Raw genomic sequence first — 27,895 nt, 5'->3', positions numbered from 1 at the left:
GCATCACAGGCAGATTTCCATCAGCCTGGAGTGCTGGCCCTCTGAGAGTACAAGCTGACTGGGCCTTGCAAATTGGGCAGGAACAGTTTTTGCTGGAAAGTTCATCTACAGGAAGTTGATTGAATTCTGAAGAGAGAGCTAAGAGAGCTGCCAGGTAGGACAATCCCTGGTAAACACCAAATGGCTGAGAGTAGGATTACATGGCAAGAAGTAGAGTAGAGAAAAAATAATAATAATAAGCTGCAGGTTTGGGGAGGCAAACTTCCTGTTTGCACTTGTCTGGCAAGGGAACGTGGTGTCTCCTGGAGGTGGCCTTGTGCTGGGGAAATTCCAGCAGCCTGCAGCCACAATACTGTTTCTCAGTGCTCCAGTCTGCCTGTTTTCCTCTGCCTAGGTAGCTCAGTTCAAAGGACACTTACTGATGCTCACACTGGGTCAAGCCCTGTGCCCTGGGTTCCAGAGGTGAGTCAGACATGGCTTCTGCCCATGGAGATCCCCATTTCATGATAACTGCTACAAGACCCATTTAAACAGAAGGTGTTTTATAGTATTTGTAGTCTACAGAGTGCTTCCGAGTGTTCACTAGGCCCCACTCCATTCACACTGTGTTGTCTGTGAATGTTGCTCTCTGGAGCTGTGGGAGGTAAGGGTAACCCGGGAAGGTGGGCAGAGCAGAGATTAAGATAGGGATCTGACAGCCAAAGGTAGAGGGTGTTTAGGTGATCTGACCAAGGGTAACACAGGTAGTCTGCACCACCGCCCCCTTCCCACTAGCTTTAGCCTAAGCACGGCCAGGTAAGGGGAAGATCCTATTAGTGAGCAAGGAGGTTTGCGGAAGCTCAGGGTGGTCAAGGAGCCAAGTAAAGAGGGAGGTCCACAGGACGTACACAGTCGGTACTAGAAGTGCCATGCCGCTCCCCCATGTCCAAAAGGGGATGCGGTGGCTTGCTTTCCAGCTTCCTAGACCAAGGAGCGTGAGGCCCAGGCCCTCGCCGCTCCCTTGATACCCGCATACCAACACCCGGGGTTTCATCTCGCAGCGCTACCACGCCTCGCTCCCAGCAGCCCTCCCCTGGTCTCCGACCTGCGCGTGTCAGGGTGGGAGCGCCCGGCCACTCCCTGCGTTCTGGGCCGGGCTACAGCCCACGTGCGCCGGCGGCCGCGGCGGTGACAGCCGGCCCCACGGGGGCGGGGCGCGCTCCGTGCTGTCCTGTCATTGGCCGCGCCGCTGTCGGGGGCGTTCCCCAGCCCGGTCCACCGCGCGGCGCAGAACCGCAGGCGCTCGGCTGGCTAAGCCTGCGCGGGGCCGCCTCGCTTGCTCCCAGCTCCGCCAGTGGCCCGCGGGGCCCGATCGCTGCGCCCGCGGCCAGGGCGGAGGCAGGCGCTGACCTGGAGCCTGGCAGCCAGTGCGACTTTCGGTAAGGCGGGGGCGGCGCTGGCCTCCGGGTGGGGAGGGCGGGCGGGCGCGGGTGGGGACCGTGCCAGCCCCGGCTGGACTCTGCGGCTTGTCCGACGCCCGGGAGGGTCAGGTGCGGCCGCAGCATCCCCTGCCTCAAACCCACCCGGCGGGGCGCACAGCGAGCAGGTGGCGCTGCCGGGAAGCCCGGGGCGGCCCTGGCCGGCCTCTGAACCAATTAGAACGCAATAAAAGCCTCCCACCGGCACGCCGAACTACCTTACTCCGCCCCGCAACACCCAAACCCTGCAGTTCCAAGCCTAGAAAATCCCAAGCGCCACAACGGGGTGGGAGTGACGCGCCTGCAGTGCCGCCTGTCACCGGGCAGAAGACCATCCCCAAACTTCCCAGGACTGGGGCTCCGAGCCTTGCACGCCCCCGTTCCAGCTCTTCACTGGGCGCCCTTTTTCCCCTCCCTTGTCCCCTCCCTCTTTAGTAACAGGAAGTTAACTTGGGCCAAATGTCAGTGGCCTGGCAGGCTGCGATCTGGAGCCGAGTCGGGATGGGGTCGTGGCGGTGGTCCGAGGGGCCGCGGCACTGTCCGCTCTGCATCGCGTCCCCTGCATCCCCAGTAGCCCGCGCTCGCTCCAGGCACAGGAGCACCCCCACAGGGTGTCCGCGGCGCCCGCCCTGTGGGTGCCTGGCTGGTCCCGGGGAGAGGTGGAATCTTGCCCACAGCGTCTAAGCCGCTGCTGGACCAGACGGGGCAGGTGGGGTTAATTTTTATTCACCGCCATCCTCACTGGCAGAGCTGGGAACAGCCTTTACTGGATGGGGATGAGGGGATGTGGAAACCAGAGTAAACGTATGTCTCCTTCCACGTTGTTTATTCTGAGGCCTGGGTTTTTGAGGCGGAAAGAACTTTTATTTGGAAGCCTGTAGGGCCCTGCCAGGCCTAGAGCAGTGTGCCGGCTCTCTTGCTGTCGTTGTCGCCTGTTAACTACAATCTACAATGATTTTGGTGAAGAATAAAGTCACTAGCCAGGCCCCTTGTGGGCAGGTCCCACGGGAGAAAAGCCAGAGGCGAATTGGCCCTCCAATGTTTGTGCCAGGTTCCCTGACCCCTGCACCTACTCTGCCCTGCTCCCCCTCTCCAGTGGCAGTCGACCTAACAAGTGGGCCTCCAGTCTCCAGGGCAGCCCTGCGTGATGCCGTGGAGACTTTAATACAATAAGAACTCACTTTTCTTCATGCAGAGAGAAGGCGGATTTATTAAGTGCTTACTGGGCAATAGGTCTTGTCTTGTGGCACTTTTGCAGCCAATTTCATGGTTATTCTCCAAAAACGCTAAAAGTTTTGCCCTCCACATTTTAGAGATGGGGAAAGAGGCTCAGGTATGGTAGGTGCCCAAGGTCACACAACAAGTGTCTGAGCCAGGTCCTGGCCCTGTCATTGTAAGTCGAGTGCTCTTGTTTCATGGCTGTGGGAAGTGGTGTGCTGTGTGCAGGACTATGGCCCCACAGCGTGCTGACTAGAGCCTCCCAGCCTCAGAAAGATGCTCTCCACCAGGATTTCAGGGGATGCTTCTTTGGCAAAACAGTTGAAGTGAACTAGGTTAGCCAAGTTGTTCAACCTGCAAACCCCTTATCCTCCCCCTAGTCGAGAGTAGTGGATAGTGTTGGCCAGATTGCTATGGGGAGGGATTGGGTGCTATTTTGGAAGCAAGCCTGCTTCTGCCATTGACCTGGCCTCACCTCTGAGAAGCTGGCTTCTGGTATAGTCTAGGAGGACTGTGTTAGCTGAAATAATCTCTACCTTGGGACTGATTCTAGTTTTGTGGGACTTTTGTGGGGGCACTGGTGTTGGGGTATAGTGTTATGGTTGTGGAGTAATTGAAATACAGTTTGAACATACTCTATAAAAACATGACATCACTTTTATCTCCACCCCCCTCTTCCTTCAGGCCTAGGGCTCTAGCTTTCTGCTCATCTCCTCTTTCAAAAGAAAATCATGATAAGTCATGATTTTCATGACTTATTTTCATGATGTCATGAAAATCATGAAAACTGATACTAATCAATTATACTTTAGTATAAGTCAGCTTTTAAGAACTATGCCTGGTTGTGGCTGTGGCCATTGGAGGCCCACTCCCAGGCTACAAGGAGCAGCCATATGATCCCAGATTCCTTCTCTGCCTATAATTGGGGTATGTTTCTATTCTCTCCACCCATGTCTACACGCATACCTGGGTTCGCCTCCCAGCCATGGGCCTGCACCCTTTGCTTCCCACTGCTGAAGTGTAGAGGTCTTATCTTCTTGGTGGAAGCCTTGGCTCTGGCAGGACGGGACGTGGTATGGGTAAAAGAATAACTCGGTGGAACATTGCTAATCCTAGACGCCCTCTGAGGGCTAATAGTCTCTGTTCTTTAAAGAGAGAAGAGAATACTGTTCATCATGCTGAGATGTTTCATTCTTTACATCATTCTATTGTTTCATTTCACCTCTGAAGAAGTAAGTGGGGTTAACTGCATTTTACAGATGAGGAAGCTGAGACCCAGAAAGGTTACAACTTGGCTGGGTGTGGTGGCTCATGCCTGTAAAACCAGCACTTTGGAGGCCGAGGTGGGAGGATTCCATGAGGCCAGGAGTTCAAGACCACCTTGGGCAACATAGCAAGACTGCTGTCTCTAGTAATGACCACAACAAAAAAGGTTACAACTTGCCTGCATCACACAGGGTGTATGAGTGAGGTTTGAGTGTGGAGAATTAAATGCTATGGGAAGTAGGAAAAGCTTGTGGCTGTCTCTGAACTCTGGAGGCTTGGCAGGTATAGCTCCTCTGCTGCACAGTCATCTCCCTTATCCGCGGTTTCACCTTTTGAGGTTTCAGTTACAGTCAGCCATGGTCTGAAAATATAGTATTTTGAGAGAGACGGAGACCACATTCACATTGCTTTTATTACAGTATATTGTTATAATTGTTCTATTTTATCATTAATGTTGTAATCTCTTTATGTACCTCATTTGTAAAGAAAATTTAATCGCTCTTGTATGTATAGGAAAAAACACAGCATATATAGGGTTTGGTACTATCCAAGGTTTCAGGCATCTACTGGGGGTCTTGGGATGTATCTCCTGGAGATGAGTGGGGCTACAGTACTTACCCTTTCTCACCCTATATTGTAATTATTTATGAACATGTCTTCTCACCTCACTATGAAATGGCATTTAAAACACTCATAAACTTGGCAGATTTATTTTCTGGTTTTGCAAATCCTCTGTGCTCTTTGCTCTGTATTTTGTTAGCCTTTATTTGAGCTATGTCCATGAGGGTATCTACCAGAATGTATCGCAGTCCTCTCATCAAAAATATTACAAACATTTTCACATACACAAAATCATAATAGCTTCATCAGCCCCATGTACTCATTGCCCAGCTTCCACAGTTATTGAGATAATGCCTTGCTGGCTTCCTCTCTCTCTTTTTCTCCCTTTCCCTCTGAAAGGAATATTTATTCCTGAAATATTTTAAAGCAAATGTCTAATGTCATGTCATTTTGCTTTTATATAATCTAGTACACAACTCTTTTAAAAAGGACATTCTCTTGCATAAGCACATTTCACTACTGCACGTATTAACAGTGCTTCTTAGACATCACCTGTCCACCTTGATTGTGTCAGAAATGACCTTTAGGGTTGGTTTGTTCGAATGAGGATCCAGTCTGTATGCCGCATTAGGCCATTAGTCCTTTTATGCCTGGTTTTAGTTTGGAGAAGCGCCCCCTCTTTAACTAGCCATTACCCTCTGTGTTAACTGCCCATCTCCCCCACTACATAGGGAGTCCCTTAAGACGAGCCCATCTCTTTGCTGTGCTGGATCCTTAGCACTGAGCGCCGTGTCTGGGACACGCAGAGCCTCCATAAGCATTTGTCCAGTTGTGTCATAGCTACTCAGGAAATGTGCTTTGAATTAATGAACCCAGTCATGGATTTGTGTGACTACCAGTGCACGTGCTTAGATAAGAGGTTTTAAAAAAATGACTTGCTTACATGTGGACGTTTCCTCAGCACGTGTCAGTCTGTAAACATCCTAAAATAATAGAAGAACTATTTGCTGCTCCCCCTCACCGCGCTGGTTTGTGGTGGGGAACCCAGACAGCTGCGTTTGTGCCTTGATCAGCAACTGGCCTCCACAGGTCACATGTGGGGCTGACGGAGACTGAGGTCACTTCTGTCCAAGCTTTGAATTCCGCCACAGGAATGACCATGTTGCGACCCAGAAACTTGGCCCTGGGCTTGGTGGAGACCACTCACTTTTTCTTCTGTCTCTGGACAGTGCTGCTTCTCCTATGCCTTCCAGAGCCTTCTCTAACCTGCCTTACTCTTGGGCAAGTTGTGGTGCCTTCTTCAAATCACTATTCATCCACAACTGGGGCAGGTACTGATGGAAAATAAGTGTTTATAACCTTCAAGTGTCTTGTCTGAATTTGTTCTATAGAGTTAGTACCACCACTGGCACCTTTGTGGGTGGCCTAATGAAGGAGACCAGAGGCTCAGGAGGGCAGGAGAAGTACCTGCTTCTCTTGGTAATGGACTTCACACCTGGTTCTCTCACCAAATGTCCTTAGGGGTGCTGGACACCTTGATAGACATCTTTTACCCATCCAGTAATGGCCCTTCCCTGCAAACAGCCCTCAACATGAATACATGGTTTGTTTGGGACATTTTTTCTTTTTTTCCTTTTTAACACAGGCAGGCTTTTAATATTTATTTTTTAATTTTAGTAGAGACAAAGTCTTGCTATATTGCCCAGGCTGGTCTCAAACTCCTGAGCTCAAGCAACTCGCCTGCCTTGACCTTCCAAAGTACTGGGATCACAGATGAACCACTATGCCTGGCCCAGCCTTTTGCCCTAGGAGAAAATCTAATGAAATTTTAAGTCTTCTGACTCTGGATGGCAGTGTTAGAGTTGACTTTTTCCTTTATCTTTTGCTTTTTAGTACTTTTTTTCAAAGTTTTTGTAAGACAAATATTTTATTTTTATAACGGAAAATCCAAATATTTATTTTCTTAAAAAAGAAGACTTCTTTCAACTAATTTGAAGTAGGTAGACAGAATTGTACATGTAATTGGAGTTATACAGGCAGCACTATTGGGATTTCGATATCTGCTTGGATCGTTATTTTCACAATGAACATAACCCGACTTTCTAAAAGTTAGAAAATAAAGAAAACAGGATTGGGAGACAGGAAGCTATGAAACCCATGTAGCCCTACCCTCTTTCCTTTATTTATTTATTTATTTATTTATTTATTTATTTATTTATTGAGATGGAGTCTCGCTTTGTTGCCCAGGCTGGAGTGCAGTGGCGTGATCTCGGCTCATTGCAAGCTCCACCTCCCGGGTTCATGCTATTCTCCTACCTCAGCCTCCCTAGTAGCTGGGACTACAGGCCCCCGCCACCACGCCCAGCTAATTTTTTTTTGTATTTTTAGTAGAGACCGAGTTTCACCATGTTAGCCAGGATAGTCTCCATCTCCTGACCTCATGATCCACCTGCCTCAGCCTCCCAAAGTGCTGGGATTACAGGCGTGAGCCACCGTGCCCGGCCCCTCTTTCCCTTTCTACTTCTTCTTTTGCTATCCCCCAGATGAAATCTTTCTAATGTTAGGCTCTTGATTTTGATTTTTTTTTTTTTTTTTTTATTCAGGAAGGTTAAGCCCTCAGGGGAAGACAAAATGTCTTGTCGCAGACTGCCAAGACAAGGCAGGGCAAAGTTCCACGCTCCAGTGGCCTGTCTTGTCCTCTCAGGAAAGTGCCCAGTGACCAAACACCCTGCTCCCTCACTCTGGGGTGTCTGGACTCCTCCCTCCTCCAGTTTCTGTTTTCCTCCCTACACCCTCCCCAAAGGTAGACAGCATGGCTGGCCTGGGCTGATAAGACTTCTTCTTCCTAAAACATTGATCACATGGCCTCAGAAATTCAGAGCCGGTGGGAGTGATAGGTGACTCCGGCCCTCTGTTCACGAGCAAACTTTCATTGCAGGATTGGGCCAACCACGGGGTCTGATTTGGAGATTCTTCCCTTCTCTGTCAGCTGCTCATGTCTCAAATGAAGAGCCTTTTGTGATGACCATGTATGGAATAGTGTCTGAAGTGCCACTGCACTGTACCTGTCTTTGCATCTAAACATCACTGCCGTCATCACACCACAAACTGCCCATCTCAGTGGTGTCTGGCAGTGAGCTGTGTGTATGCGGATAGTGCTGGTGTTTTTAGAGTTGAAAATTTTAGTTTGTTCTTTATTTGAGCTAATGTTTCTCTCCCCTGAGGGTCAGGGTAATTTCACTGCCTTCCTCTTTCTCTCAAATCCCCACCTCCACCTCCCAGTGGCTGTTCTGATACCTTGGTGCACCTGCATTCCTTCCAAGGCTTGGTTAGATTTCTTTTGATGAATGACAGAGGTAAGGGCAGGCACAAGAACAGGAGCTGTGCTTCCTGCTGGTTTGGGGCTCAGGTTTTTCTCCTTCGCTGGGCAGGAGAGGATGTCTAGTGCAGACGTTCTTTCTGCTGGCAGCAAGGGGTTGGACAGTGGTCCCTGGCCCCTGAGCCATTGCAGCAGCTGGTTTGTGGGACATCTCCAGACCCAAGGTCCTGACGCACGCAGCCTGGAAGCTCAGCACATGCCAGAGACACGAATGGGAGTCTAAGAACGCCCTGTTCTGGCCTTGCTGTAGCAGTACCAACATGTCGAGGTGCGGAAACTACTTCTTTGCTCCCATGACTCTGAATGGCTGGCCCAGGCCACATATCTGAATACTGACTTATCTGGTGAAGCTTTGTGGGATCTCAGTATATAGTTTGTTGGAGCCAGGATAATGAGGTGTAGGGGAGGATGAAGAAGCAGCTCTCACTAACAAGAGCTGCCCTCTGAAACAAAGTGGGCCCAGGGTCTGCCAGGAGCTTGGTTGCTGAGCCCTCATTGGACAACTGTTCATCCGAAAGGAGCAGAATGGGGGTTGGGTGCTGTGTGTAGAGTCTGTGGCTGCTGTCAAGTCAGCTCCGTGTATCAGGACAGCCAGGCTTTGCACAATTTGATGCAAAGGTAATAAGATCAGGATTTCCCTGCTTGTAGGAAGGAGGTATCTGATGGCTAAATGAAAGGAAAACAGAATAGAGAAACACACAGAGGAATTTCTGACCTCTTTCCAGATACTCAGGGAGAGGATTCACTCAGTCTTTTTCATCAGGGAATGTCCTGTGAGGCTCGTGCAGTTGGAGCCTTGGGGACCATGGGGTCCATGTCGGGAGAGCTTCCCGGCCACATGCCTGGAGTTGCCACACATTACTGTTGTGAAGGAGGAGGAGGAGGAAGAAGCACTGTGTGAAATTTCAGGCTTCTTCTGGATTCGAGGTTTGCCCCAACAAGAGGACCTAGAAGGTCTTACTTGGGTGTGTTGGTTATCTTGTATCTTGGACTTTCTTAAAAGTGACTTACCCACACATATGTACATATATGTGTGGTACTCATCCCACACATGAATAGATGCATAGGACTTACCTTCACACACACACATAGATGCATGGTAAGATATTCACTCAGTACAAAGGAAATTGAAGGAAAAGTACATCTCCCTTCTTTCCCTGTCCTCCAGCCCTCAGTTCTTACCTCTTTGGCAGCTGTTGTCCCCAGCCCCCTGTGGATCCTTCCAGACATAGTCTAGGCATGACCTGGTGCCTGTTCCCCTTCTGCTCTTCCTGGGGCTTGCTAAGAAGTGACCAGGTTGTAAAGAGACAGGGCCCACAAGGCTGCAGAGACTTGGCCATTGTCTCATTTGGCCAAGGCCTAACTATTACCCCTTCCACCCTACTCTGCCAGCTATCTCCTTTAGGAATCCCCTTGTGTTCGATTTGGGGGTTCAAAGAGCCTGGACTCTGAGAATAAACCTCAGGGGCATGTTGTGGATGCAGGTGATATAGGCAAAAACAAAAAGCACTAAGACAGACCTGGGCTCAAATCTGAGCCATGTGGCCTTGGGCAAGTTAATGAATCCTAGTATTTTAGTTTACATAAAGGAGGTAATTATACCTATTTCAAGAGCTTGATCTGGAGATGAAATTAAAATATTTGTGAAGTACCTTGCATGGATATGCACTCCAAAATGTCAGGGTTTTTGTTGTTGTTGTTGTTTTGTTTTTTCACATTTAATGAGTGACCCATTGCCAGAATGAATGACACTGGTATGGAATTCTCTGGATGGCTTTCTGAAAATCCTCTAGGTGAGTTCCTGAGTTTTTCTTTCCTGGCAGAAGGCAGCCAGTTCTCCATTTTCTACCAAGTTCAGTTGGCCCCACTACTTCCTTCTCCCTGTGGGGAGCCAACCTCCATCCACCCCAGCCACTGGACACCACCTCCTCCTCTGCCCTTGACCCCTGAACCCTCCTCTCCATTTCCCTGGGCCCTGGGTTCCCCCCTCCTCCCCTCGTGAACAGGACGCTGCCTGCTGCCTGGAGAGTGCTGTGGGCTGTTTATGGCTGCTTTCTGGGGTGTTTATGTTGTATCTCTTCAGAAGCTCCTAGCAGATGTCTGTTTATTTCTGAAACTTCATCTACAGCATGAGAGGAGAGAGGCTATTTTTAAAGATCTTTAATTGGCATGGCTGCACAATACAGCTTAGATTGCCTCCAAGTTTAATTCTTCATCGCTCTTATGCTCTATCCATTATGAAACCCTTCAAATCCAGCCTTAGAGACCTTATATGTCCTGATTTTAGACCGGCACTTAAATTTAGCAGATAGTTGTAATCTCTAAAAAAGGTTGGCCAAGGAGGTGAAGGCAACCGGCTGACTGTTTTTTGTCTAGGCTGAGACAGATGGCATGAATGAGAGCATAGAATGCAACACCCTCCCCCAACTTCTGCCCCTTCTTTCCACCTGCAGTGGTTGAGGCCTGCCCTCATATGCCGCCTGCAGATTGGCTGGGAGATCTCTAGCTCTCCCTTTCCCTTTGGACTCAGGTGGGGCTTGAGATGACAGGAGAGTGGTGTAGTTTCAAATGACACTGACCTCCCAGGAGGGAGGAGGCCACAGAGGCCATGAGTCACAGAGCCTTGGGATGTCAGGTTGGATGGGCCTCATGGGATCGTCTAGTTCTCATCCTGGCCACCTTGTTTTACCTGTGGAGAAACTGACACTTGGATGCTTTCTGATGCTGAGTGTACAGAGAGGTGTGTTTCTTGCTCAAGGTCAACCAGCCAGGTCAGAGTCAGGTCTCTTTTCCATCTACCATTTCCCACCAGGCTGTGGTCCTTGATCAGTCTAAGGCAGCTGTGCTCACAGTTGGCTGCCTTGACTGAAGGACAGAGCCTCATCCTCCCTTTCTAAAGCCTCCCACATTCTTTGAATTTATGCTGTGTACACTTGTAGCACTGGCTGGTCTCAGTCCCAAGATCTTTTCTTATCATAAACACCTCCCCCAGAGCCTTGGGGCTTAGAATTCCCACCTTTGTTCCCAGCCCTTGTCTGCAGAGGCCCTTTGTTAAAAATACAGAATTTAACTGGGAAGGACCATATGTTGACAGAGATGAGTTTATCTTTGATTAGCTGTCATCCAAGGGCTGAACCTTGAGAGGATGGGGCGTAGGATGAGTCAGCTGGGAACAGGAGGAGGAGGGAATCCTGAGAGACGGCAGATAGGGTGCTAGGGGCATCAATGGCCATAGGCCCAGGCTCGGAGCTCAGTGTGCAGCTGCTGGGCTAGAGTCCCTGTGGTGACTGCTGGAAGCTGCCTGCTCTTCTAACTCACGGAGGGAGGTGCGTTAGACAAGCTCACCTGGGGCTGAACACCAAGACAGAGTATGGAATGTCCACAGAGTCCCACAGTGGGGGAGCCAGGGGAAGCTTCCTGGAGGAGGTGGAGTTTGTAGATTGAGAAGGGTATTGGAAGATAGTTATGATTTCCATAGGCAGAGATGGGCAGAAGTAACGGCACAAAGAGATGTAGAAAAGTGAGGGCACAGTCAGGATACCACGTGGTAGAAACGGGGCTGCCTAGGGAAGCTGAGGCTGGAATCAGGCTGCTCTGAGGCATGGAGGGACCTGAGTTCTGGCGGTGGTGTGGGTGTGGACTGAACCCAGCAGACTGTGGGAAGCTGTCAGAGAGGGATAGTCCGAGTCATCCTTCAGGGCCCTGCCCTCCGTTCACGGGAGGTGCACACTGCCAGACAGCTGCCATTCCCCTGGACTGAGGAGGGCTGTGGAGAACAGGGTGGGGGGCAGCAAGACTGGGCCTCCAAAACTACTTTGTCTGTATCGTGGCTTTTGACCCACAGCCTTCTTTGTGAAGGGAGTCTGCATGCGAAGTGTTGTCTTTGGTTTATCAGGAGGGCAGCCCTTTTTGGAACTCCTGGTTAGGGTCTTAGGATATGGGACATCCTTCACGTTCTGCAGCTTGTGTCCCCAAGTGTGGCTGTGTGAGCTTTGGTGACTCTTGACTCTGTGTAGCAAACAGCATCTGTTCCACTTTCACCACCTCGCTGCAGGCTAAGCCCTTCACGCCAATCCTTCTCCTGCCTCAAGGTCAATTTGAAGGGAATAAATAGGGCAGTCAAGGTGCTGAGCTCCTCTGGGGGCTACTCCTGGAGCAGGAGCAGGAGTTCTGTCTGTGTGTGAGGGAGGCAGCAGAGCTGGGGTGGTGCAGGAACCCAGGTGACCACTTCCTCCAAAGAAAGCGCCTTTGGAAGAATTGGCTCTGTAGGAGTCAGTGGCTCTCAAAATATTTGTACCATCATCTGGAATGATGCTGATTCTCTCCCCTGCACAGCCTCACAATCACCTGAAGATCCCCTTCAAGTGCCTCCTGCCCTGGGTTTCCTGTGTGCACATTGAGTTTCCTTCTCTAGTTGAGGAGGGAGTTTTGGGAGGCTGGCAAACCTGGAGCTGGACTGAATGGCCTGGCCAGGTGGAGCAGGTAGAGGGTTGGTTGCCTCCCAGCCCTCTGGCCATCCTGGCCATAGGGAGGTGGATAAAGGCTGAACTCAACTTCTGCCTGCTCCCTTGTTAACCTGGCAGGTGGGAGGCACCACAACCTGGTGCATGTTCAGCTTTGACATTTGAGTGGGGCTGGCATCTGTTCTGTACCATGTATGTCTCAGAGAAGCTCTTGCTTTATGTGATGGAATAAATTGTTCCTGCAAGCAGCAATTGTAATGAGTTTAGTGCAATTGATGGGAGGTTTTAATGGGGTTGTGGTGGGGCACTGAAATCGGCTTGCTTTCTTTTTTGTCCTAGGATCAGTGCTACCCATATGAGAACAAGCTGATTTGTTCACTGATTGACAAATTGATCGCTCAGTGCATTCATTCTGTCAACCAAGATTTTTGGAGTACTCTCAAATTGAAGCATACTGTTACAGATGGACCATGGGTTTTCAGTCACTGTAAACATTGGACAAGCCACACACATACTATCTCTGAACTTTGGGTTTGTCCTCTGTAAAATGGGAGTGATGCTACTTACCTCACAGGGAGGTTGTGGGGATTAAATGGGGGTAATGGGCGTAGCACACCTCTCATGGTGACTGGCACGTAGTGGCATGTGGGTGGGCTCTTCCCCTCTGGCTCATTCCTGAATTGGCCCACAGGAGTCTTGGAGCACAGATGCAGGCAGGGTTCCTTGTTGCCACAGGCCTCGCATTCAGTACTGGCCCCTAAGTGCCTTTTACCTTTAATAACTTTTTATTTTGTTTTTTTTAAAATACAGAGTCTTGCTCTTTCGCCCAGGCTGGAGTGTAGTGGTGCAATCTCAGCTCACTGCAATCTCTGCCTCCCAGGTTCAAGCGATTCTCCTGCCTCAGCCTCCCGAGTAGCTGGGATTACAGGCATTTGTCACCATGCCTGGCTAATTTTTGTACTTTTAGTAGAGACTAGGTTTCTCCTAGTCTCTACTAAAGACTAGGTTTCTCTTTCTCCTAGTTGGCCAAGCTGATCTCAACCTCCTGACCTCAAGTGATCTGCCTGCCTCAGCTTCCCAAAGTAGTGGGATTACAGGAGTGAGCCATTGTGCCTGGCCTGCCTTTAATGACTTTTTAAAGGGAATGGCTCAGTCAAAGCACCTGTGTGTGCAGTGAAGAAAGATGGGACACCTTTCTCTTCCTGGTGAGAAGGTCTTCTCATACCTTGGAACTGCAGGGCTGGGAGAGCCTTATCATCAACCCCACTGGATGCTTTTCACTCCACTGTGGTAGTCTAGCCTGAGTTTGTAGGTTGGAGGTGATCCATCTTGTCTTTGAACTCCTCCTGATGGCTTCCTATAGCTTCTGGCATTTGGTCCCAGTTCTTCCTCTTGGGTGCCATGGACAGTAGGTCTAATCTGTCTACCGCCCAATAGCTCTTCAGAAAATTTTTTTTTTTAAATCAAATCTCTAACACCATCAACTGAAAGATGTACCATTATTTCATGTACCCTCAAGAAAGAAAAAGAGCTTCCAATTAAACTGTGGCACAATGCTTTGCCATCACTTAAAATTTTTATTCTATATTTTCTGAATTTTTTTAGATTTTAGACATACTTTTTTATTTTATATCACTCTTGCATATATACAAAAGTAAATTGGTTAAGGCATTTCTAAAACTTCACTTTCAGAATCTAACTCTTCTGAATCACTTTTTGACTTAGATTGATCAATGTCCATGTTTTTCTGACTCATTATTATCTTCTAGTCAAGTGGGGACGTATTTCTTCATCTCTCTTGTCCCTGGAATTTTTTTTCCAGCTGCTGACACCCATTATGTCAGTTCTGGTGTTTTCTTGATTTTACCAGAAGGCATCAATGAAAGTTTTTTTGTTAACAACCAGGACTCACATTTCTTCCTTAAATGGTTCTTAAAAGTGTTGGCTCCTGAAATGCTTTAGATCATGGTTGTTCAGATATGCCACCAGGAATGAGTCAAATTTCCATATGTGAAGTGGTGACAGCTATGCCACAGCTGCATCCCGGGAGAGACCGTTAGATGTTGGGGGATTTTAGACACATTCTACTTTCAGACATTTTATAATGGGAAAAATGCATTTCTAATCAGTGAAATACGTTATTTAAAGACAGCCTTCTGTTTCTCTCCTGAGTCTTCTTCCAGATTAACAACCCACAGTGTGGGTTCAGGATTTTTACCTTCTCTGTGGTTTTCCTCTGAACATGCCCTAATTTGTTCAGATCTTTTTATACAGTGAAGGCAGTGTCCAGACCATATATTGTATTTATGGTATAAGGACAGCAGAAGAAGGGAGCTATCACCTCCTAGTTCAGGACATTATTCTTCTCTTAATGCAACCCAAGACTCTGTGTGCTTTGCTGGCAGTAGCATCACATCACGGACATTACTGCTGACCAGGTCTTTTTAACATGTGCTGTTGCTACGCTGCTTCTCCCCTGTCCTAAACTTGTGTGGCTTTAGAATTTAAAGGCAGACCTTCCTATTTTGCTTCTGCCTAATTCAGAATGATTGTTCCTGTTAAGTTTCAACTTGTTAAATTCAGCGCAGCCCTGTTCCGTGGATCAGAATCCTATTTAAGTATGCGTTCCACAGCGTCACCCAAGTCATGATAAATGCTTATCGAAGGGATCTCTCTGTCACACTGCTGGAGACCTTCCCTCAGTGGACTTCTGATCTTTGACCGGCTTACTTTGGGAAGAGTGATTGAAGCCGCCCCTAGCCTAGTCTCTGCCCTTTTGCTTCTCTGACCTAAGCCGCCTTTCTGAAGCTAGATATGCCATGCCCATTGCAGTTCTGCATCTGCTATTAAGTGCTTCATCAAAAAAAAGACATGAACAGCCTTAATGTTACGTGTTCTCAGCTCCTCGAGGGCTCCGAGGCTGCTTTCAGCTGTTCCTGGGCTACTCCCCAGAGATTGCACTAGGCAGCTTAGCATCTTGTCTGTGAACATTTTCAGTGCTCTGGGAGGTCACTGTCCCGGGCCAGGGGACTTGAAGTCATTGCAAATGTCTAAATATCTTTTTTAAAAAACAAAACAAAAAAACTAAACTCCTATCTCCTCTCTGCTCCTTATTCCAGTGTTGGTTCTTTGCTCCCCTGCCCCGGTCTCCTCAATTGTTTGACTGGAGTTACATTCAGAGTCCAAGTCATTAACTTCCTCCATCTCGCATCTAGCAGCTCTTCTGGTCTCCCAGCCACTTAAAGTCTGTGTTCTTTGAGTCTCCAGCACCAACTTCCCCCTTCTTGGTCTTTTGCTAATTTCACAGGAAATGATTGTTTTTCCTCCACAGTTCCTGTGTCCTCCTGGTCACTAACCCATTCCACCACTGTCATGGGAATTAGGGAACTAGGTTAGTCCCCGTTTCTATGGACACATCCTCTCTTTCTAGACGATGAAAGTCTCTGCAAGGCCAGGCTTAGCCTTTAGCCACTGGGGCTTCCTGCGCTCTCAGGGTGTCTGATCCCAGCCCTACCCGCCAGAGCTCATTTCTGGCTAGTCTGGGATTTGTATCAGCAGCAGCCCAGTGGGGTCCATTTCCATGGTATCTCTATGCCTCATTCTTCCCTCTTTACCCATGTGTTCTTCAGAATATTTCTCTTTACTTCATGGGCTTTTCACACAGCTGTGCATCTTTTTTTTGAGACAGAGTCTCGCTCTGTCACCCAGGCTGGAGCGCAGTGGCACAATCTTGGCTCGCTGCAACCTCCGCCTCCCAGGTTCAAGCGATTCTCCTGCCTCAACCTCCCAAGTAGCTGGGAATACAGCGTGCACCACCACATCCTGCTAATTTTTTTGTGTCTTTAGTAGGGTTTCACCATGTTAACCAGGATGGTCTCGATCTCCTGACCTTGTGATCTGCCTGCCTCAGCCTCCTAAAGTGTTGGGATTACAGGCATGAGCCACCGTGCCCAATATCTTTTTTTTGTTTGTTTTTGTTATGTAGAGATACTCTATCTCTCTGCCCTGTCTCAAGTCTAGTCCTTTAAAAGATAAAACCTGGGTGCGGAGAAGTGTGTCTAGTCTGCTATCGGTTAATGTAAAGGACACATATTTATATTTGTGTGTATATGCATAATCATGGTCAGGAAACAGACACAAGCAACTAATAATAGTGGTGACCTGTTTTAGAGTGGGGACATGGTAGGTAGATGGGGATAGGAGTAGGAGGGAAACTTTTTCTGAATACTTTTGTATTTTTTTGACTTTGGAATCCAGTGCAAGTATTTCCTATTCAGTTTTTTTTTTCTTTAAATAACAGATAATCTGGGATGCCTGATTGGCTAATGTGAACTGATGAGGCCATGTGGAATGAGTGACTCACCTGCTTGAGTCAGGGCTCTGCAGCCTCCTACCTACCTGGGCCTCAGCTCCTCAGGTGTAAAGCTGGCTGGTCCCAGCCCACTTACCTTGCAGAGGGGACACAGGGAGGCTCTCCTCTGGAGCGTGGCACAGGCCAGCATGTGGAGGGTCTGCAGTAAACAGGGCCTCCTCCCTCAGAAGTCATTTGGGATTTTAGGACCATGGCAGTAAACTGTAATCTCAGTTTAGTGATAGCTGGTGCTCAAAGGGTACACCTGAGCCTCATGTTGGTTTTCTGCTGTCAATCGCTTAAAACTTACACCATGGTTTTTTTCATCTTGTGAGCTCCAGTATTTAAGGAGACTGGAAGCTCTGAATCTCTGGCTTTGCCTGGAAGAAGTATGTACTTTCCTTTGCCAGACCTGAGATGCTTTACAAATCATCTCGTCTGCCCAGTGCAGTGGAGTGAGATTAAAATAGGTCTAACATCCTTTGAAAACATAGGCCCATGGTGAGGTCTGCAGGTAGCCAAGATCACAGCTGGCTCTGAGGAAAAAATGCAGCCTCTTGGGTACCTATAATTGAGGAAGTGACCTGATAGGGGAGGTGACTTATTTACCCTGGGCAATTGAGAAGCATTTATTGAACACCTACTATGTGTCATAGGCTCTGTGCTGTGGGGATGACAAGATGGATAAGGCTCAGCTTCTCCTAAAGTATTTACAGTGGGCTTGGGAAAGCAAGGCTTATGTGTGTTAAAAAAAAAAAATGGAGTAACAGGAGATTTTCGTAACAGTTCAGCTCAATCATAGAAGAAAAACCACAAGGTAGTTCGTGACTAATGTCCATCTGCCTGGAGGAGGCAGCGGTGGGTGTGGGGAGTGTTTTCTGTGGGCTGGGGAGGGCCTGGAAAGCTTCCCGGAGGAGGGAGCAGAGGTGGCGGCAGCAGCAGCGTTTGACCTGGATCCTGATGGGTAGTTGCAGTGCAGATGGATAAGTTGGGAGTAAGAAGAGAGCATCTCTAGTGGGTGTTGAGGCCAGGAGAAATGAGGAGTTGCCTGCTTTGAAGGTGGGCAGAGGGAGATGAGGCTAGGCAGGTGAGTTTAGGACAGACGCAAAGAGGATTTAATGAGAGAGAGATTGAGTTGGAGTGTGTTTAACTTCAGAACAGGCATGGGAGGATGAAGGCCCAGGGTCTCACAGGGAACTCTTGTAAATCTCAGGAAGATAGGCAAGAAAGGATCTAGCCCCCAAACATTTCAGTCTAGGCATCTCTAGCTTCCAGGAAGCTGGAGGCATGCTAGCCATTCTTTCACCATTGCTCTGTGGGGACATTTTCTTCTTAGGCATTTTACATGTCTGCTCAGTCATTCATTCAGCAGGTTTTTATGAGCTCTTACTCTGTGGCAGGCACTGTTCTAGGTGCTGGGTTGCAGCAGGGAAAAAAATAAAACAGGATAACATCCCTTGCCACATTCCCAGAAGGGGAGAGGGACAATAAACAAGTGAGCTAAATGCGTGGGAGGCCAGGTGATGAGAGGTAGCGTGGGGGAAAATCAAAGCAGGGAAGGAGATGGGGTGTGCTGCATGGGGAGGGGAGCAGCTGGGGGAGGGCTGTAATTTTAAATAGAGTGGTTAGGGAAGGTTTCACTGACTCATCCTGTCACTGGGACTTTGTCTGGGACCATAGAGAAGGAGGCAAGGCCAGATCCTACTGGGATCTTGAACCCACAGTTGATCCTCTTCAACCTGTTGGGGGTCTTCGGCTAGGCAGTTGGGAGTCTTTGAGTGCTCTTGAGCAGAGGAGTGACATGTGTGAGGAGATCTCCCTAGTGGCTTTGTAGCAGACAGGATATAGGCGGCTGAGACAGGGGAGCAGAGATTCAGGAGGAGATGACCACTGTAGACTAAAAAAGTCTACTTATTTGACACTTTCCTCACTGTGCTGCAAGCTCCACATCTGTAAAATGGAGATAAAATGGTACTTACCATATAGGCACGTTTTTAAGAGGATGAAATGGGTTACTGAATGTAGAATACTTAGAACAGCACCTGACATATAATAAGTGCCTAAAAATATTGTCTTGCTCGACTATCTGTCCCTCTGTCTGTATATATGTATGTGTGTGTAAAATTAATGTGTTGGGGACATCCTTTCTTGTCCTAAAGCCAAGTCAAATGAAGAAAATAATGATGCTTTTCAGGATTAAATGAGATAATCCACTTAGTGGGTCTAGGTTAGTGGCAGATGAATACTAGGTGAATACTAGTTAAAAGTACTACTATTATCACCAGATCTTACCTTGAAGAAAATGATTTTGCAATGGAAATCCTTTGTAAAGTCTTCCTATTTAACAGTTGTTTATCAAGACTGCAACATGCCAGGTGCTAGACTAGACATATCATCCCATTTCATCTTTGTAATAACTGCACAAGATAATCAGTGTTAACCACATCTTACAGATGAGGAAGCAGAGACCCAGAGAGACTAAGACTTGCCAAGGTCACATAGCCGGTAAATGGCAGAGCTGGGATTAATCCATGAGTGATCCACTGTGTAAATGTAAACATTGACATATAGGTTCTCATATCAGTCTCCCTTGGTATTAGGTACCCACAAAGAGGTGCAGGGAGAGCAGAGGTATGGCCAACTTCGAGGACAGATCAGGGCAGTGTGAATGTAGAGGGGAAAGCATGGGTAGGAGGCAGTGTGTGTGAGGCAGTACCTTTCTTCAGTGACTCAGCCCTGCAGGCCTTATCAGAGCCTTTCAGCCACCCTCTAAGAGTTTATCTGGAACCCATTTTGGTTTCCCAAAAGGAGCAGAGCCTGACAGGTTCAAATCCTGGCTCCATCACTTACCAGCCGTGTAAGTCCAAGATAGGAGTCAATTTCTTTGTGCCTCAGTTTTGTCATCTGCAAACTTGCTTCATAGGGTTGTTATGAGAATTAATATCAGAGAAGCTATGTGAACACTTAGAACAGTGTCTGGCCCATAGCAAATACTCTGAAAGAGTTATTATTATGTTAACAATTCTTATATTATTTTTATATTATAATATTATTGTAAACGCCTTTTTAATCTCTGAGGTCAGGACAGAATGTCCCATCTCTGCAGGATCATTCTGTAACACATTCTGTTTCACCTTATTACATAGATGTGGGGGTAGGTCTCCCCTTTACAAGACTATGAATAGAATTCAATCAGCATCTTTCTAAAATCCCTGAAGACTTGTGCCTTGTCCTAGAAGCTGTCAATAGAGATTTGCGCCAAAAGAAGTGATTCTTGGTTTCCTTTTACCCTTCAAGCCACTTATTCTAACCTGAAGATCCCACCTCCCATGATCTGGAAAATGTCTGATATTTCCAAGGGTGCTTTACAGTTTGCAAACACATTCCCATTCATATTTCATTTGGTCTTCACAGTTACCCTGTGTGGTTACTGGGTACTCTCCCCAGTGAACAGGTCAGGAGACTGAGACTCTGCAGTGTTGAAAAATTTGCAGGTGGAAAGTAATGAAACAGGCACCCCCCTTCCTATCCCAGAAAGCTTTGTTCTGGAGTTTCAGATTGACTCTTCCCCTAAAGCCATTCATCATTTCCCCTTTAGCCCTTTTCCTAAAGAGGATTGGGGGAGGTCATGTGACCAGCCAACCTTTATACTCTCTTTCCTTCTCTTTCTTTCTTTCTTTCTTTCTCTTTCTTTCTTTCTTTCTTTCTCTTTCTTTCTTTCTTTCTTTCTTTCTTTCTTTCTTTCTTTCTTTCTTTCTTTCTTTCTTTCTTTCTTTCTTTCTTTCTTTCTTTCTTTCTCTCTCTCTCTCTCTCTCTTTCTTTCTTTCTTTCTTTCTTTCTTTCTTTCTTTCTTTCTTTCTTTCTTTCTTTCTTTTCCTCCTCCTCCTCCTTCTTCTTATTCCTCTTCTTCCTCTTCCACTTCCTCTTCTTTTTTTGGTGGTCTTCAATTACATGGAGAGTTTTTCATTTGTTTTTCTTTTAATTTTATTATTTATTTATTTATATGAGACAGCGTCTCACTCTGTCACACAGGCTGGAGTGTAGTGGTGCGATCACAGCTCACTGCAGCCTCAATCTCCTGGGCCCAGATGATCCTCCCAGCTCTGCCTCTGGAGTAGCTAGGACTTCAGGTGCACACCACCATGCCTGGCTAATTTTTTCTTTTTAGTTGAGACAGGGTCTCCCTATGTTGTCCAGGCTGATCTCAAACTCCTGGACTCTAAGTTATTCTTCCATCTTGGCCTCCCAAAGTGCTGGGATTACAGGCGAGAGCCACTGTGCCAGCCTATGCAATTCTACTTTCACCCTTTGTTCCCAGGTCTTGTTACTCCCAAACTAAGCACATGGTGATGGCCTTGAGTGGAGCTGATTGATGATTGGAGTTGCTCAAATCATCCCCACTCCATTTTCCCTTCTCTGTGAATCTGAGGTCTGGGCTGGGACTCGCATTTGGAGCTTGGTGGGGAGCGGGAGACAATGGGGAGAGCATTGTAGCTTTAAGCATTTGCAGTGTCTGAGTATGAAATTGTCCTGAGCATAAATGTGCCCTGAGGAACCCTGCAACTGAAGGTGGAGGAGGCAAGACGAGGAGCACATGCTGAGATGCAGAACCCAGAGTCACCACCTGGGGCCTGGCCAGGGGCCTGCAGGGGCCGAATCAGAGGCCACAGGGCAGAGGGATGGGATGGGGAGTACTTACTCCCTGGGAGGCAAACAAGCACATGATCCTTCTAGCCAAGATGGGACTAAACCCAGGGCTCAAACCCATAATTCAGACTTGTTAAGCTCCTTGGAGCTGTTCCTTAAGCAGAAGAATCTCCTGTTTAGTTCAGCCCAACAAAAGTTTACTGAGGAAGTACCTACAGTGTCCCAGCAGGTGCGAGGAATACAAAGTCCAGCAAGATAGGGACCCTGCCACAAGGGGCTCAGGTCCTACAGCCTCAGCTTTACCTGTGCCTCCTCCTCCCTACTGCCAACTTTTAATGCTTGGGCGGAGGCTCTGAGGGTGGTGCTTCTTAAGTGCACATGGCAGCATTTTAGCTTCCTGGCACCTCAGCACTTGGGCTAGAATTAGGGCCTGGCAGGTCTGCAGAGCAGCACACACTGGGAATTGGCAAACACACCTGCTTATGGAGGCGGACTCTGATCCTGCTGCGGGAAGAGAGAGGTTTCTGGGCTTTGGCATCCGGAACTGCTTCTCAGTTCCCTCTGTGATGGTCGCGTGACTGGAGGAGCAGAGGCAGGAGGGCCTCTGGGGTGCAGGTGAGAAAGATCCCAGTAGAATTGCCCCAAGGTAATGGCTCAAACTGCCCATCCCTCGGTCAGACCAGCTCCCCCTTCTCATCCTCCAAACTGGCTGGTCTCCTCTCCTCTGCACCTGGGCCATCCCTGGCCCCAACTCTTTGCTTTGGTTCTTTAGCACTTTCCTTCTTCTCTGCCTTTTCAACACCCCATCCTCCAAGTCTGGATTCAGCCCTGCCATCTTCAGAAAGGCTTCCTAAACCGTCTCAGACGCAGTTCCCTCTCCTTTCTCCATATGCTTGCCTGGCAGAGAACCAACAGCCCCCAGTTCAGCATTTACCTGTTTCCTGGGAGTTCTTTCTCACGCTCTCGGCTTTGTGAAGGGAAGGCAGGGAACATGTTTTGTGCACCCACCATGTTCCAGGCAGTTGCATGGAGGCTGGGTACATCCTAGCTCTGTTTTTTATGAGCTGTATGACTTTCAGTAAGTATTTTCGTTTCTCTGAATCTCATTTTCTCATTTGAGATTGAGGATGTGATGCCTACCTCAGAGGGAAGTTGTAAGAATTGGATGGAATAATCCATGCAAAGCACTTTGCACACAGGTCCAGGCTCATAGTAAATGGCTAACACATGGCAGCTTTTGTTATTCTTTGATAGCTATTATTTCATTGAATCCTCACCCTAGCTTTATAAGGTAAGTATCATTCCACAAAGGGGAGCAAATGAGCCTTAGGGCTGAAATGACTTGCTTGAGGTCTCACAACAGACAGGCAGCAAGGCTGGGATCCAAGCCTAGGGGTGGGCTGCCGTGAGGCAACACCCATCCTTCTACCACCTCTGCTTCCTGAGTCCTGGCCCCTGTTTCCCATGCTTTTTAGTGTTCCTCGCAGTCCCAGCCAGGGCACTCAGCAAATGCTGGTTGAATAATATTTCCTGGCTGGTTTAAGGGAAACCAGGTTTGCGGGGGGAGCGCAGGAAATGCGACCCCTTGAACATTCCACCCTCTTTCAGATTTCTATGTGGTTCAAGTTGCCCATGGATCCCTGCTAGTGTACTGCATGCCACTCCAACACCAGGCAGTGCTATGCTGTGCGGCACCATATCTCACCCAGGAGTGAAACCAAATCATGCGCTCAGGGAAAATGAGCCAGTTCCTTTTTATTTTTTAAAATAGCAGAGAATAAAGTTATGAAAAGAAAAAGAAAAGTAAGGGAAATACCTGCCTGGATAATCCCCCATGACTGGGGCAACCACTGTCTGAAGCTGGCAGCTGGAAAACAAGAGAACAGCCATTAGCTGCCAGCTTGTGGCATTATGAAGCCTGTGTCCTGTGAGGGTCAGCAGGTGAGGCTTTCTGCTTGGGATGGCTTATTGACTTTCCTTATACCCACAGATACAGCCAAGGCCCTGCCAAGGGCTTTTCTTCTTGACATGATTGTTGTAAGGAAGATTTTCATATCATTCCAGATCATAGTTTCCAGTTTAATTCTCCAGCAAACACTAGAGGCTACCACTTCCATCTTGGCTATGTCTTCTTTTGTACCAACTGATGCTTGTGTCTTTACTCCTTGCTCCACTGGTTAGTTTATGCCTGTGCAGACCTTGGTGCTGTGTTCCCTGGGGCCTGTGGAGGAAGGCGCTTGCCTGTGCTCCTTTGTGTGTTCATCTCATGGCCCATACTGCAGGAGAGATGGGCGGTCATTGGCATGTTTTGGTTCTTAGTTTTTGCTACCAGGCCATGGTTTTTTTTTTCTGTTTCTTTATATTTTGTATTATTTATTTTATTTTTGAGAAAGAGTCTTGCTCTGTCACGCAGGCTGGAGTGCAGTGGCACCATCTCGGCTCACTGCAGCTTCTGCCTCCTGGGTTCAAGCGGTTCTTGTGCCTCAGCCTTCCAAGTAGCTGGGATTACAGGCATGTGCCACCACACCTGGCTAATTTTGTATTTTTAGTAGAGATGGGGTTTCACCATGTTGGCCAGGCCGGTCTCAAACTCCTGACCTCAAGCGATCTGCCTGCCTTGGACTCCCAAAGTGCTGGGATTACAGGCATGAGCCACCATGCCTGGCCATTTTTTCCATTTCTTTAAAACCCTTTAGAAACACACCTGAAGGTGCAACTTCTTTTCCTGAAGGAAATTAAACTCGTGCTATTAGTAGGCATGGGGTACGGGAATAGATCATCTTTGGGTGCCGGTCCAGAAAGTAGTGAGTAAGTGAGACAAGCAAAGATAATATTGTTTAGCACAATGCTATGCGTCAGGCACTATAGTCGTCCCTGTTAAGTCAGAATCTCTTGGGACAGGTGACTGAGAAAAAAAACAAAAATAAAACAAAAAACATGCAAGGGAGATGATGTTTTACAGCCTGTTGGCTGCTTATCAGCCATAGGCAAATCTTGCCCTCAAGAGCAGGAAACCCACTGATACATGCCATCCAGTAAAATCACACTAGAGCTCTTTGAGATTGAAATAACTAAGGTCTCAAAAAGGAAACTTGCCCAAGGATGTACCTGGGCTGTCAAGATACTGCCTCTCCTGTTTGTGTCTCAGTGCTGCCCTTTCCTCTGAGTAGTTATGAATAAAGGAGCAGCAGGACATTGCCATCACCTCTGAGGGATCTGAGCACAGATGTGAGTGACAGTAGAAATGGGCTGTGTGAGAAAAAGACCTCAGGCTCCATTGAAATCAGAATGTACTGAGGAGGTGGAGTGCATTGGGTGGAACAGGCACGAGGCACTAGTGGCATGACCTTGGTGAGTTCGTTATTGACCTTTCTGAGCCTCAGTTTCTTCACCTGGAAAATGGGCTGGATGATCATCCAGTTCCCAGTGTTTCATTGAATATTAGACAAGATTATACAACTCAAAGAGTGTGACCCACAGTGCATGGCACATTTAAGTACTCAAACAAGGCAAGTTTTCTTCACTTATCCATGCTCCCTGCTTTCTTCCTTACTTCCTCCTCTAAAAAGAGTTGTTTTAAATAGCTGTCTGGATTTTTTTTTTTTTTCTGCACCACTTCAAAGTCAAAGAAATCAGTTTTAACTTCCTTCTTTCTCTTCTTCCCCTCTCATAATAGGCATGGCCCCGGGGCTGGGTCTGAGGCTCGGTTCTCAGCCAGGAAGCACAGGGCTGGGCTGCTTGCTGTTGGTTTCAGTACCTTCTTCTCCCAGGAAGGGCCCTGGTCCAGGGGCTTGCAGTGGCCTCCCCTCACTTCAGTCTGTAGATACCTTGCTGTACATATTTGCTCTCGCTTGGCTGCCTGGGTCTCACCAGGTGTGCAGCTGGCTTTTCTTCCTGGGTGGGATTTGGTGATGATAAAGCAGGCACTTGTTGAGGGCTATTATTAATTGAGAGTTTTTTGGTTTCAAGGCACAGGAACCAAACTTGAATGAGCTTAAGCAAAAATGGGATGCATAGCTCATGCCTCTCATACCAACACTTTGGGAGGCTGAGGCTGGAGGAGCGCTCAAGGCCAGCAGTTCAAGATCAGCATAGTCAGCATAGCAAGGGCCTACACACACAAAAAAAATTAGATTAAAATTTTTGTCTCTACACACACACACAAAATTAGATTAAAAAGGATACATTGGAAGGTTTCGGGGAGGCTCAAAGATTCGAAAGAGGTGCGGAAGAATCAAGCCCCAGGAAGGCAGCATGTGACCTCCAGCATCCGCAGACCAGAGTCCCCTGTTCAGTGCACTATGGCTGTAGGTAGCTCCCAGCTGGCCACACACAGCCCTGCCGCCAACCTGAGAGGACCAGGCCTTCCCCAGGAGTTTTCAGATTGGAATTTGGCCTGGCCTGGAGCATGTGCACACCCCACGTACCATTGCTAAGGAGAAAAGATACTCCCATGAGCCCACCTTGAGTCCTATACCCTCCTTTTTGGCTGGAGAGTGGGAGATGGGGTGGAGTCTGTTATCAGGAGAGAGAAAGAGAAGAATACTAGTAATATTAATAATTAAGTATAATACTCACTTTTCTTGAACTACTTTGCAAGACACATTCTAAGCTCTTTACCTGCATAACTCATTTAATCTTCACCGTCAACCTGTTTTACATACCAGGAAACTGAAGTAGAGAGAAGTTAAGCCATTTGCCCAAAGTCACATAGCTAGTTAGGAGGAGAGCTGGAATTGAATCCAAGCAGAGCGCTCCAGAAGTGCCCTTAACCACCCACTCTGATGCAGATAATAACAGATATCACCTCGAAGCACCTGCTCTGAGCGAGCAGCGTGCTAAGTCCTTTATAGCATTATCTCATTTAATCTTCAGAGAAGCCCTATGAAGTGGGTACTAACATCATCCACATTTTAAAATAAGAAATTGAGGCTCACAGAGATGATGTGATTTGTCTAGGGCCATCCAACTAATTTAAAATGACAGAGCTGGGATAGGACCCTTGGTTTGCCTGATGGTAGGGCCCAAGTTCCTAACTGCCTCACTGGGTAACACTTCTCTTGTTCTGTCTGAAGCTCCCCTGGTCTGGCTCAGCACCTGAGTCTTTGTCCACAGTCTGGGGAGGGGCTGGGATGTGGAGACCCCTACCTGCTGCATGCTGCTGAGGGGTCAGCTGTGAGGTTTTAGCTGGTCTTGATATATCTCACACTGACCTACACCAGATGGTTCTTGAACAAGTCTTTAGTGCATTGAAACTATTCATTTCTTCATTCAACAAATATTTACTGAGTGCCTGGAGGCTCCAGGCCCTGTCCAAGTGCTGGGGTCCCTCAGGGAAGAACTTAGACTTGAAAAACATCCAAGAGGAAGGTTCCCGGAGTTCCTGTCACTTGGGCCTGTCATGTCCCACTTAATCTCACAGGAAACCTTCCCTGTATCACCCAAATCATGCCCACGAGGGACCAGAGGCCTCATGCTTCTTTGCTCGACACTGGCCTGATGGCAAGTCCAAGGAGAGATGGCATTTCTTCATGCTGGTTGATTACAAAGGAAAATATCGTGTCAGGGAATGAGCATGGGTGTGGACTCAGGCCAGCTCCATTGGTAGTCCCAGGGCTGCTGTGGTCTCTGCTCATTAAGACGTTGGGTGAGGTACTTTGCTGGGCCATGCCTCAGTTTCCCCCTCTGTAATGATACTGTACTACCTGTCTTACAGGGTTGCTGGGAGTATTAGCTGAGGTAGCAGTGTTAACTACCCAAGGCAATACCTGTGCCCAGGTTAATCCCTCCCTCTTACAACAACTAAGTAGTTTTGTCGGTGTCTCTGAAAGTCAGGGTACCTGGAGCAGGGCCACTGAATGGGGTCCCAGGTGAGGAAATCACCAATTGTATCAAGCTCCTCATTTTACAGATGAAGGAACAGAGGCCCTGACGCTCAAAGGCCAGAAAGTATTGGACTCTAGGACCTTCTATTTGTTGGTGTTACAGGGAGCTCAAAGTGTATTTGGCTGTTGGTCAGACAGAGGGTACGAGTTGGTCCCTCGAGTGGCCGGACACTGTGCCCAGGCCTCTGTGAGCATCTGACTGGTGGTCAGCCCTTGTAGCCTGGTCCAGTCATACCTACCTCCAACCCACCATGAAGACAACCCAAGCAGAACCTTAGAGAGCCCCGTGTCCCTGCTGCTTGTCTCCACAATGCCCTAGCGTGGACAGGCACTTCTGTTCCTGAGATCTAGAAAGCATTGACAGGGTCCCTGGCTTCTGAAACTCCGGTTGGACCAATGATGCAATTCTGTACCAGGATGTCCAGCTCCCCACCCACGGCTCTCAGAAGCTCCCCTTGAGGAGCAGGGGGTAGACAAGTCAAGGCCTCTAGCCACTCTGACTTCTGGCTGGAAGCAGCAGCACAGAGCCTGCAGCTCAGGCTGATAGAATGTGGCCCAGGCAAGCCGGCCTGTTTGTCAGCTGGCACAGGCCCCGAGGGGTGTGGGCTTGATAATGATGATGACGGGCGGGTAGGGCTGCCGCTTCTGCCCAGGTGGCCGCCCTTGGA

The 27,895-nt window shown here is 48.1% G+C and overlaps 1 protein-coding gene across 36 annotated transcripts in view; it reads left to right on the top strand.

The window, feature by feature from the left end:
* Positions 1–27,895, top strand: part of LOC105486894 (microtubule associated monooxygenase, calponin and LIM domain containing 2) — a 260,006-nt gene that overhangs the window by 15,620 nt on the left and 216,491 nt on the right. For 13 of the 36 annotated variants that reach the window (XM_024794445.2, XM_024794448.2, XM_024794447.2 and 10 more), the window contains exon 1: positions 1,263–1,418. The exons of 5 other annotated variants lie outside the window; for them this stretch is intronic. The gene's annotated coding sequence lies outside the window, so the exon portion shown is untranslated. Of the gene's footprint in view, positions 1–1,262; positions 1,419–27,895 lie in introns of those variants that run through there. 18 more of the 36 variants (XR_003019235.2, XR_003019231.2, XR_003019234.2 and 15 more) reach the window with 4 other exon arrangements.

The sequence above is a fragment of the Macaca nemestrina genome, chromosome 12 (assembly GCF_043159975.1).
Source record: "Macaca nemestrina isolate mMacNem1 chromosome 12, mMacNem.hap1, whole genome shotgun sequence".
Classification (NCBI taxonomy): Eukaryota; Metazoa; Chordata; class Mammalia; order Primates; family Cercopithecidae; genus Macaca; species Macaca nemestrina.
The sequence above is the reverse complement of the archived record's forward strand: the minus strand, read 5'-3'. Positions and strand labels throughout refer to the sequence as shown.